This window comes from Rhinatrema bivittatum, chromosome 14 (assembly GCF_901001135.1).
Source record: "Rhinatrema bivittatum chromosome 14, aRhiBiv1.1, whole genome shotgun sequence".
Taxonomy (NCBI): Eukaryota; Metazoa; Chordata; class Amphibia; order Gymnophiona; family Rhinatrematidae; genus Rhinatrema; species Rhinatrema bivittatum.
Genome location: NC_042628.1, coordinates 23,751,846 through 23,765,045, shown reverse-complemented (window position 1 = coordinate 23,765,045; position 13,200 = coordinate 23,751,846). Strand labels below are relative to the sequence as shown.

The window sequence follows — 13,200 nt, the reverse complement described above, 5'->3', positions numbered from 1 at the left end:
AGTGGCAGTCTCTCACTGCCTTGAGCAGAAGATTATGGAAAAGCAGCATATAAATGTCAGTACATAAACAGAAGCCTTATATGCCATTTGAGGCAAGAAGATTGGATGAATGAAAGAAGTTATATATTAGGTGCGAAACCAGTAACACTTCAGTTCAAAAATAAATATCACTGTCAACACTGTCAGTAAGTCACCACTACAGTCATATTGCAAGCACATTTTATTTAATTCGTGCAGCATAACTTCACAATTTGGGAAGGGTAACTAAATACAAAACAAACTAGGCTGGACTCAAAGATGAGATGCTGTAATAGAGCAATGAGTGAAACTTTTCTATAGCAGGGAATTCACTAGCAGAAAATATTATCATTTTAGGCTGAAAATTTTCAAAGTGGCAGGGACATTTAGCTTTGTCCTGTGAAGTTTTACTCTTACGTATGTCTTTTTTTCAGGCTTCCTGATTTTACAGAAAACAGACCTAAGTGCATTAATACTGGTTAAATAGTGAATTGTGTATAATAAATGTCAGTATTTGACTTGCATTGCTTAATGAATTGGATTCTTAGAATCTCATCCACTTTGAGTTCCATGGGAAATTTTGCCATATTGATTGATATTTTTTTGACCAGTAATCTGACAACCGTCTGTGCACTTTCTTCCTCCTTATGGGCACCTTAGTATCCAGTATGTAATATCATTGCATCTCTTGGATTATTTTGGTGTGCATGTTCTTTTTATACTATCTATGTTTGAAATTGCACTAGGTATACAGTATATACCTCTACTATATGCATAATGTATCAAAATAAATGCATGCATAATCTATTAAAAATAAATCAAATATTGAAAAGGGAGGGAAAAGGATCAGATTAGCATTTACAATTACATTGATAAAAATGACTCTAGTGGAAAACACTTTTTTTTTTTAAACCAGCATGCAGATGAATGAGTAAGCGGCAGAAGTTATTTTTGATTGCAGAATCATGTGTTCGGTGTTTCTGCAGCTTTTTGTCCCTCCGTACCAGCCAATGTGGAATCCATAGTCTTGTAACTGAGAACCTGCAATCTGTGTCCTGGTGGGTATGGTAGGGAGGCACCACTAATACCAGCCATATCACTGCACAGGCGGAAAGTAGCCAAGAGGCTGGAAACATAAGGTTAGATATTTACTTCATTAACTTATTTGCATTGACGCAATTACCTCACGAAGGAAGATGCTTCAAGAGCTGGGACAAAGCATAGGGCAGTCTGTTCCTTTCACTGGAATGAGAAAATGTCCTTATCAGGAGTATTAGAGCCACACGAAGGAGTTCTTGCACCTTTTATGGCAAGTCATGCAATCTGAGAACTGATTGGTGTGAACAGAAGAATTACAGGGTCAAAAATCCAAGAATAGTTGATTGTCCAACTGAAAACAAAACCCTTTCCTCTGATTCATAAAGTTTCAGGTTCAAGTGGCTGGTGAGCCGGCTTACCTTGAAGAGGGGCCTTTACGGCATAAGGGACAGCATCTATTTTGTGCCATCAGCAACAGATGGCGTGACAGCATTTCATTTCTGCTGATGATTGTATCGGAGGAATGGATGCACCATAATTGTGTGCTGCTTCTAGGCTGAGCTGAATAGTTTCAGCGCCTCAAACTGACATGGCTAGTTTGTGACACAACTGTCTAATAAGACATATGGAGATGCATCAGAAAACATCTCCTAACCTTTATTTGGCTAAGGCAGAGTTAGCAAGCAAGTCTAACAATGGGGACTATAGATATAAACCCCAAGTGATTTCATTGGAGGGAACTGGGTACATGTGAAATAATTTACAGGAGAAAGTCTTTAATTTTGAGAGGTGATTCCACCGGCGATTGTATGTACGCATCATCTAATCAGAATTTTAAAAACCATTATCTAAGTGAGGATAATGATTATATAAACAACACAGGTGATTGATGGGTTATTCTATGGAGTTGGCCTGCGTTCTTGTGATCACTAATTCTCAAGTCTGTGTGTGGCATAAGCTTCCGCGTGGCTTTTCTAAGAGCAGACTGGGTTAATCCGCTGAGAAGTGCATGTCACTGCTCGAAGATACAGGAGAACAGGTGCTAATACGCCCAGTAACACACAATTGGCTACGGGGTCGTGGCGACAGACTGCCAGGGAGCAGACAGGTTTGTCAGAACGAATTACTGAAGGTAGAGCCAGGGAGATCAGAGAAATCGATCTGCATCGTTGCTGTCTCTGCTCCTCTTGTCAGGGTCCGTCTGGAAAAGATGTTTCCATCCATGTGAGAGGGTTAATGGGTTCCATCCTAACTTCAGATGAGCAATTTACCTCCAGTTTGCTCTGCTGGATGCCCATGACTAAGAGTGCTTCCCCTATTATTTGGACAGAAAAATGGGTCTGATTTACTATGTTCTCATTAATAATAATCTGGCAGGTAACTTGGTTAGAGGGCAGACAAGTCTTCTAGTTCACTTCCTTGCAGCAGATTGAAGAGAGAACAGATAAAATCTGTGTCATTTTCAGTCTGCTAATTAATCTCTAGCCCACTTGATACACTTGTACTCTGCTGGCATTATATTGTTAATGGAGTGCTCTTATGTTCAACAAATCCTCTCTGACTTTGAGGTCTGTAAACTAACAATGATATACTGTACCGGTACATCCAGAAAGAAAGTCATTTAGTACAAGAACTGGTAACAAAGCAATCTTTATCGACAACTTTAATATACCCATCCTTAGGCTTTACAGATAAGGAGGGATGTCAGTCTTATAAAGTGCACAATTATTAGTTCTATCCAGGCATATCATGGCTATGAATATCAGCACAATGTTTGCTTTAGTTCCATGGGTAAAACAGTATATCCAGCATTGCTCTCTGCTTCAACGGCAGGGGGGAAAGAGGCAAAGAGGATTTATATTCAGGCAACAAATAAGTATGGGTGTAGCTTGCTTGTTACGGCGGTTACTACCCCTAACTAATTAAGCTAGATATTTCACTTAGATGCAGCTCCAGCACTGCTCTCTACATCAATGGTGGGGGTAGAAGGTAACTAGAACCAAAAAGTTACTAATAAGGGCCAAGAGTAACAGATAAGTATCAGAAAAAAAAATAAGTGTGAAAGCTTGCTGGGCAGACTGGATGGGCCGTTTGGTCTTCTTCTGCCATCATTTCTATGTTTCTATAACAGTATTTTACATGTAGAAACGGGCTTTTAGAAAAATGTCAGGAGGATAGTCATGAAATATTGAATTTCCCATGATACACTGCTGGTAGGATCATAGCCTATGATGTAGACTTTCCTGTAAAATTCAGCTGAAATACATTCTAAGCTATCAGTTATTTTTGTAGTTCTACTTATTGTCTGTTACAATATTTCCTCTATTAAAAAAAAAAAAAAAAAAAAAAAAAGGTAAGAAAAAAACAATGCAAGTATTTACTAATGCAGGATGGGGTTGGGCTCCACAGGCAGTCGCAGGTTCTCTTCTTTGGTCACCGGTGGCCAGCAAGGCCTTTCCTATTCTTCCATTGCTGGCAGGGCCTCTCCTTATGTTTTGCCGGTGGCCGCTAGGCCCTCTTCTCTTCTTCAGCTGCCGGCGGGTTGGGCTCTGCTGGTGGCCGGCAGGGCACAGTCTTATGTTTGGGATCACTGTGTGCCAGCCTGCCGCCCCCCTCTGAGCCACCGCCCTGTGCAAATGCAGAGTGGTCCCGCTGGCCCCTTGTGCAATTTCACCTTGAAATTCAATGTAACGTCTGTGGCAGATAAGATACCCACATACTTTGCCCCAATGCAGGCGGTTACAGAATTACCCCCTTTATGTAGAAGGAAACCTCACTATACTTCCATTGTAAACCAGTAAGCCTTGTGAATGGCAGTAGGGTTGTGCTCTCCATCACACATGGAAATAATTTTACTAATTAGGGTTTCATGTACCTTTAACAGTTTACCTTATTACGGTGCAGGTTTTCTCCCAAAGTTTATCTACACTCAGCATCTAGTCCTGTGGGCTGTCTGGAAGTAACATTTTAAATAAGAACAAGTGCTAATGATCCAGATGTGCACTGGATGCAACAGATGTAATGAGAATTTAAAGAACACCACAAGACAAAAATGTGGTGATTTTTTTTTTTCCTTATTTGATCTACAGTGCCATGAGCCTTCATTTGCAACTACCTGAATTTGTTTTCTGTATTATATATCCCCTTCCCAGCTCACTTAGCTTAGTCACCGCAGCAACGATCCTCTGCTGGGGGCCATGCACCAGGTGCTTTTTCTGGCACCGTGCAATCAGGGGCCCTAAATCCAGCCACTAGGTGTCACCATTGTGCAGTGACTGGGTCTTCCTCCCTGCAGGGGCCATGAACACTAACTGTACAATTAACAGCCTTGTCCAACCCAAGGAGTGGAGGATCTGATCCAGGAAAAGAACCCACGACCTCTGTATGGCAACGTGCAGCACTGCCGTCAAGCCATGGGGCCAGACCCACAGTGAATGTTTGAAGTCACTTTTACTGCTAGTTGAGTTACTGCACTGATGGTTTGGTGTATGATTTGCAAGAGGTAATGTTAGTGGTCTAGTGCTTTTGCTTTTTATTTTTCACAGTGATTTCTTGATTTGAAGAAATCCTTGATTAAAACAAAATGTACCTCAAGGAACTTCTACAGTTGGGTTCTTCTATTATTCTATCATAAACAGTGAAGTCATCAGTAGCCCATTGCGCAGGCCCAGGGATCCCTGTGATCAACATCTTCTGCACATTCCCATGCCAAGGCTGTATCTATGCAGGCATTTATTTATTACCTGCTTTTTTTTTAATATGGAATTCACTCAAGGTGAGGTACAACATATTGGAAAACATCATAGCAGTCACTTGAGTGGTAGATATATCAGCTTAACAGGTCCAGTCTGAAATCCATGAACAGTAAGGACTGAACTTGAAATGAAAAAATGTCATCACAGCAAGACAATAGCTTAAAGTAGCAAGACCTAGGTACTCATGGTGCCAGGTAGTTTAAGGTGCTCGGGAATGGTGCATGTGGTTAGTCATTTTAGGTCATGGAGGAAAGTCAGGTTTCCAGGGTGGTAGTAGTTATGGGTCTTACCATTAAAAGCCTGGTGGAAAACCCCAAGCTTTTGCTTGGTCCCTGAAGAGGGAGTAGTCCTGTGATTGGCAAAGCTCTTTTGGGAGAGAGTTCCAGAGGGCAGGTGCAGCTCCTGAGAAAGTTAGTCACCGGGTATCCATTTATTTTTTATTTCTTTTGTTGAAGGAGGGATTAAGGAGGCTCGTCTAAGTGAAGATCCCATAGGTCTGGAAGGCATGTAGAAGGCCAGCCTCTCTCTCAGGTAACTTGGTCTCTTTTCTCTTAGAGTCTTGAGTTTGTTCTATAGGAGATTGGTAGCCACTGTAGCGTTTGTATGATGGGTGAAATTACGGTAAGATGGTTTGCATCTCTCTATCATTCATGCAGAGTAGTTTTGTATTAGCTGGAGTTTTATGATGGGTCTATTTTGGTAGTCCTTTATAAAGTGTGTTACACTGGTTTAGCCATGAGGTTAGTTACCATGGCATGAACTACTGTGGGTAGGTTTGCCTTTTCAGTAAGAGATGGAGTTTTCGTAGTTTAGTTAATTGGAAGAGGCAGCTCTATATGCTAAGGAAACCAAATATTAAACAAATTGGAGCTGCCCGTGGCAAAATTTCAGCTTTCCTTGGGTAGCTCCATTTTACTGACATACTTGATTGAAATTATTAAGATGGATGCCAGTTTCTGCAGGAAAAAAACATAACTTCACACAACTGCTTTTGGGTCTGATCTTGTTTCACCAGTGAGGAAATTAATCAGAACTTGGAAGACTAAGATGCTCTGATTTGCCAACTTTCTGCAATGCCTGACATGCAATACAGTTCAGTTATCTGAACATCGTTTGAACTGAACACTCTGCTAATGTGCGATCGCCAAGATTTCCAGCTGCAGTTCCTTACAGAAAATTAGAACAGAGGAACACGGTCGTGATCTTGATTGTTGCAGATACAAGTGCAGTCGCGAGGCTGCTGAGCAGGGGGTTTCGAGAGGGGGATGCGTGGAAGCGCACCCCTTCTTGAATTATTTTATGAAAACAGAGTCGAGTGGAACAAAGTCAATGAGCCGCTTTTCCTGGTTTTGGGAGCTCACAAGAGCAGGAAATGTAAAGGTGAGAATTGTTAGCCACCAATAAAAATGTGAGATCTAGAACATGTCTCCATCAAGGAATATTTTGCAGGACGAGATTTCAAAGAGGAATCGTAAGAAGTATCAGTCCAGAAGAACCACTTCTTTTTTTTTCTAGCTTGCAGTGGATTCCAGGAAGCCTGAAAGCAGGAGGGGATGAGGGAACAAGAGGAAAGGAGGGACTGAATTAGGGATCAGAGAGCTTAACCTTTGCTTTTTCTCTATTCTCTGTTTGCTCCAGGCCCCTCTGCCTCCCTCACCTCCCTGTTATTCTTGGAATCCTGCCTGGGAGGGGCTGGGGCAGTCCTCTCCTGCCTGAGGTTTGGTCAATAGAGTCATCAGGACAGGGTCCTATGTGCTCATGCAATGGACACACTGTATGCTATAGGTAAAAGAGGCCCTGCCGATGACGTCCATTTTACCCCCATTCCAGTCCTGATGCCCCTGATAGAGAAGATGATTATTTCTTTGCTACATGTATTTTTGAAGTAAAGGTGGAATATAAATCAAATAGGTACTGTACCATGTAAAGGGTACAGCCATTTTTTGAAAGAAAAATAAACTGGTATTGAATAAAGTGGTTATGCCCTAGCTTCAGTGATGGGCTGGAGGGTTCTTGGAAGCCTGTTTGTTGAATTATTGCATGAAAATAAAGTTTCAATGAGTGGAGCAGAAGAAGTGAAAGCCCTTTGATAAATTCAGTAGTACATACATGGCTATTGGGCTTCGAGTTGCATTGTGATTCATTTAGCTTTAGCACATACTTGCTATGTCTCACGTTACAGAGCAGGCTGAAGATGATGTGGCCTAGGTGTTTGTCCCATGAAAGGAGGTTGGGATACAGAAAGCATGACTGATTCATGCTATGCTTCTTCCTCGCAGCTCCTGAATGCAGTTGCATTCTGCGTTGGTTGAAAAATCAATGGAGATTGAGAGAAAGCAGAATGAGCTGCAAAACCCACTTAAAGGAAATTTTTTTTGATGGGATTAAAGTCTTAAGAGCTCATAAACTTGCATCCAATTAGCAAAAGCAGCGCTTTTCTTTTTCTTAAAGCTAGGCTGAACTCTTCCTATATCCAGCTAAGCAGTGTCAGACAGCCAGTAGAATTTTGACTGTCTAGCAAAGAGGATTAACCTTACACTGCACTGATTACAGGTTTTAAACTCCTACCCAATATTGTTACATCATTTAAATAAGCATTCCTTTAAAGAATGACTTTATATTATTTTTTTATAGAAGTTAAGAACATTTCTAAATAGGGCTACCACATATCCTAACGCATTATTTCCAAATCGGAGCTCTGTGGATCCTTAGATGTCCAAGAGACCATCACTTTGGGGTCCTCCGGAAGGGAAACAACCAAGGTGCAGCTGCTGAGAAAATGAGAAGGCTGAACTCACCTCCAAGGAGCTCTGTTTTAAGACTACACCTGCCTGATCCCACCCGGAGAGCAGAAGAGGAAGGCTGTGGCCTCGCTGAGCTCAAACCGGCTCGGAGAGGAGGAGGGGGGAAAAGTGTGACTGAGCGCTGCCATGCTGAGAAGAGGGGGAGGAGAAGCACGCTTCCACCAGTACCTTCAACAGCCACTGCTCCACATGATCAGAGGAGGAGACAAGCATGGTGACTACCCTGACAAGCATTTTTGGCCACTGCCGCATGTGCTGTGGCTACCCTACTGGCTTGATAGTGAGGGAGAAAAATGAGTAGTATGAGCATGAAAGAGGGCAGGAGGGAGAGGGAAAGGGGGGGGGGGGGTGGTTAACACTCAGGAAAGGCTGGAGTAAGCAGAAGGAAGAACACTTAGGAAGGGCCAAAGGGTGGGGGGAAGCAGGACAGAAGGAAAGGCACTTGAGAAGGTAGGAGGGTGAGAAATCTAGGAAGGGGTCAAAGGGGAGGGCAAGAGGGTAGAGAACCTGAGAAATGCTATGGGTGGAGGGAAGCAGGACAGAAGAGAAACCACTAGGAAAGGGACCATGGGGTAGGGCAACACAAAGAGGCCAAGACAGAAGGGAAGGAGGGAGGAAGGATTGCAGATGGAAGAGTACTCAGGAAGTAGCTATGAGGGAGAAGAACAGGAGGGAGGGAGAACCAGAGAAGGAGTCAGAAGGTAGAACACTTAGGAAGGGGTCATGTGTGGAGAGAGGTAGTGTAGGAGGAGCCATAGTGAGGGGGTGGGGAAGGTAGGTGAGAAACACTCATGAAGTGGTTATTGGGGTAGGGGCGAGCACATTTCAAATCAGTAAATATTCCTTATTTTATTTTTATGCTTTACAAATGATTCTGGAGGTGCTTATTTGTTACATGAATCAGTTTTCCATATGGCAGCTAACTGCATATAAACATTAAAGAAAAATGTGTGTGTGTGTGGTGGTGGGGGGGGGGGGGGGGGGGTGTCTGTGAAATTGTTAAAGGTTGAAAATGGGTCCATGCTCCAAAAGGGTGGGAGAACCCCTGTCCAATCACATCCGGGTTCTTTAAGTAAATTTTTAAAATAGCTTTCCACAACAATTATTTTTTAAATTGTATTTAATTTTAATTTTTTTTTGTGTGTGAGCTCATATGATAGCAGGAAGGTTTAGTGGTCATACCCTGCCTTTTGTATCGTTTCTTTTCTATTAGTGCTCACTAGTATTTTTAGCATGCACTAAATTAAAATAGTGCACAATGTCTGGGATTTAGTGCGCACTAAAACAAAAGAAAAAGAAAACCAAAAACTATTAGGCTGCACCCCCACCCCTAAGATTTAGTACTCTGTGCTGAAACAGCAGGATGAGCCCCTCACCCCATCACAAAGTGGGCAGTTATGAAAGTACTCTTGCCACATATCATTTCTGACAGCTCAGTCAATGCCCCTCTCAAAAAAAAAAAAATGCATTCTCTGCTTCCAGATCAGGCACAACACCCCACATTTGCTCCCCATATTGTGGGTCCCACGAGGTTAACAAGTTTTCATGAGATCGGTCAAGTTTTAAGTTGACTGTGCCCTCAACTTGCTTTATTAAAAAAAAAAAAATAATAAAATTTGCTAAGATTGCTTCAATTGGAGCACCAAGGAAACATGACTTCAAAAGTATATACAGATGATTACATGTTATCCTTTGAAATAACAGACAATATAATATCAAAACCTAAAACTATCAGATGTTATGTTATCCAACAATCTACATTTTCCACTTTTTTTTATCCCCCCAGACATTAACCATTCAGTCACTCTCGGCCATTCACACTAACCACGCGCACACAGCAATCTGTCGCCTCTCACACAACCCAGGTTGTGCCTTATATACAGTAGGTCTACACAGCACCATATGTTATGTCTGTCAAAAGTTATAATTTTCCTCCAATACTGAATATACCTGTCATGTTTATTGGTCTTTTTGCTATTTTGCTTCTCAGTAAATTTCAGTTTTTCCACTGTTGGACAGTTTTTCATTAATATTTTCCGGCTCAAGAGAGTAGGGCGTTCATCTCCCTACCAAGACAGCAGATTGTTTTATCATGCCAGTACCAAGGCATTGTTCCCAAATCTTCACCCTCTCCCTTCTTCTAGGTAGTCTTTGATCCCTGTTCAAAATCCCAAAATAGATCGGTTTATTAGACCGTGCTACCAACCAGTTCAATATTTTATCCAAACAATTCAGTATTTTGCTCCAGAAGGAGCTTAGTCTATGACCACTGGTAAACGTGATATAACGCTCCTGGCAAATAATTACCTTTTTCACATAAATCCGATTCCCAATGGTTTATTTTGGCTCCCCAAACTCCAGAGAGATCTATTCTGTGAAGTAATTTAAAATTGTATCTCTCCCATATTAACTGAGGTCAATGCTTTAGTAAGCAATGTAAACACTGCTGGAACTCTTCAGATACAATTTCCTCTCCAAAGTCTGCACTCCACAAGTCAGGCACTCCTTGAAAGTAATTACTAATCATACTTTCTATTAGCATCCCATACCACATGGATATTTTATTATGTTTACAAGTGGTATCCCATAATGATTCTTTAACTTCATTGCTTGTAACATGCTGCAAATTATCTAGAACACATGGCATACAATAATGATGAGCTTGTAGGTAGGCAAAAAAAAAAAATGGAGTATTTGGAATGTTATATTTATTTCTCAGTTGCAATAACAAGACAGTTCTCTGTTTCATGAACCAAATGGTCTACATTGTTAAGTCCCTTTTCCTCCCATTTCTGAAACGGGGATCTCTCTAAACCTACTGGATTGTCTGTATTGTCCTAAAAAGACAAATGGGGAAAAATGACAATTTTAAGCCTCCACCATCTCCTACATTTTACTGGTGAAAAATCTTCATTGGGATGGTCGTGTTAGTCTAGTGTAGCAAAAATGACAAGAGATGGGTGGCACCTTACAGACGAATCAATTTATTGAAGCATGAACTTTTGAGGACAGAGTTCACTTCATCATGCATCTGATGAAGTGGACTCTGTCCTTGAAAGCTCATACCTCAATAAATCGTTTTGTAAGAAATTCACCAATTGAATGGGATCCAAAATTACTTATTGGACTCCTTGATATTTAAGAATATACTTACAGGGAAATCTCAGTACAAATGACCCAACCAAGGCTAAAACCCTTGGCTTCTTCAAAAGAAAATATTCTGGTATTTTATAACTATTCCTTGCATTAGGATCTTTTTGGGCATCTGCCTTTCTTGTTGGTGATACTGAGAGAAGCACCAGTTTCTACCTTCATCCCGAGTGAAGGCTGTGGTATCAACTGAGGAACATTTGAAAAGGGAACATAAAAGGTGTTTATGGGGGAGTGGAAATATTTAAGGCAGTCTTTCAACACAGCCAACCAAAAATCAGCTGCAGCATATTCAGATGCTTGGCCTCTGAGACACACACGTGCTATGTTCTTTGGGATTTTAATTTAGTAAAAAAAAAAAAAATTACATTTTTAGATGTTTCTATCACATCTGAGTCACAAATTATTTGTTTACCTTCAGCATCACCTCCTTTGTACATGGGAAGCCTGATTCCATGTCAAATTACCATGCAGTTTAATTTCAGGATCAGAAAAATGTTGACATTCTATTAAAGAACTCTGCAGGTCTGCATTCAAACAGTGCTGTTTAATTGCAGCATCCAATTTGGCAGTGAAAATACATGCAGAATGGATATCTTCAAGTTTTAGGTCAGTCTGTGTGTGCATGTGTCCTCTTAATTTTTGTTTGTGCTGTCTTCTCCACGCTAAATTTTAGGGCATGTTGGGGGTGGGGAGAGGGGACATGAGGACTCTGAAGGAGTGTTTTATTTGTTCAGATTTATACATTTTCATGAATGACAGATATATGTGCACGCATCATGGAAAGTGGGCTCCATTGGTTCTGCATGGAACCTCTTGTTTCCTGAGATGCAGTGCACTTAGGAACAGTCTTGCAATACTAAGTTAGAAGAGAGTAAGTAACATGAAATGTCCCAGCCTCTTTTTGTTCACCCAAATCTCTTCTCTGTGGTTAGTAGTCTGAAGACCCAGGATGCAATGGATACATGGATTTTGGTCTTCCTTAGCTGTTCGCATAAACCTTGATACTCCTTGGGGGAAGACCATTGGACCTCATATGAGTGGGTTGACCCTGGAAGACTTCAGTCTTTGACCAGCGGTATTTTATTCAGTTTCAGAAGATAGCTCCAATTGCTGAATCTGACTTTTGTATTAAAATTCCACCTAAGTGACTTTCGTTAAACTTTATGGGGTAAATTCTCAGTAGGGCATCTTAGTGGCGCTCTATGTGCCTACTTTTGTGTCTGCAGATATCGAGCCGGCATTCATACACAAGCTACCTGCATGCTTTTTGCTTGAGTATCCACTTGACTTGCAGCTAAGAGTACACGTGGACACTTTCACCCTCTCAAACAATAGTGTAAAGTGTACGCATCTGCGACATGTGTACATTTCTTTTTTAAAACTTTACACGTAGTTCCCGACCAAGTTATGCTCGCAGGAACACCTCCGTTTTACCCCATCTAAAAGCATGCATGTTGTGAAAGTAGCCACACTCTCTTAGTAGTTTGCAAATCCACTTATTTATTTTCAGTTTAGCTCTTGGCACGTTATATTCAGCTACAGTATATATTTCCCGATAGACAGATTCAGCCATTCTACTCACACAAGCTCCTAATCCTCCACAACCTTTGAAAGTTTAGACCTTTGTACTTGGTTACAGTTTCTTTTTAGTTTTATTAATCTACTGTAAAAATATCAATATTTTAGATTTTACTAATAGTACTGTTACATTTTTGTTGAGATAAGCCTCTGTATAGTGGTAGGATCGATGGGGAGGCTTTTATTATCCAGCATTGCAGCCTAAAGGAGTATAAAGCGGGGGCAAATCCAGTCCTGAAGAGCCACAGACAGGTCTGGTTTTCAGGAGAGATTTGCATACAGTGGAAGCAATGCACGCAGATCTCTCTCATGCATATTCATTGTGGAGATCCTGAAAACCAGACCTGCTTTTGTGGCTCTTGAGGACTGGAGGTGGGCACCACTGAAACTTTGCCCTGCTTGCTGTCCCTCTGAACCCTACCCCTACAATAAGAAATGCACTGCATACCCCAGTGATAACATTTAACCCTTATGTATGTCAAAGGTTACACATATGTGGTTTCACTGTACTTTTTTTAACCAATCATCAGATAGAATATGTAATAGGTTTCATAGAACTTATTTTGCTATGAAAACAAATACTAAATCTTTAGGACATAAATAAAAACATGTAGTCTATTTTTTAACTCTTATATTCCAGAAGTAGATTTACTATTCTGTTTTGTATCTCTCTCTTATAATCAACCTAAATTATGAACATTTCAAAAACTTTATTTAACAGCTAATAATAACAGGGAAGCATGCAAGAATAAACCAGGTCAAAAATCACTGCTCAGTTTCATAACCTTTTACTGTGGGATCCCATCCCGTGCGGAAACGATCTCATGCCTATTTAAAAACAGGAGACAACACTC

At 41.0% G+C, this 13,200-nt stretch overlaps 1 long non-coding RNA gene across 3 annotated transcripts in view; it reads right to left on the bottom strand.

Annotated features, from left to right (window-relative positions):
• Nucleotides 1-259: 259 nt before the first annotated feature.
• LOC115075974 overlaps nt 260-13,200 on the bottom strand; it is a 115,687-nt gene continuing 102,746 nt past the window's right edge. For all 3 annotated transcript variants that reach the window (XR_003852660.1, XR_003852658.1, XR_003852659.1), the window contains one exon: nt 260-1,260. This is a non-coding gene — a long non-coding RNA (uncharacterized LOC115075974). The remainder of the gene's footprint in view (nt 1,261-13,200) is intronic.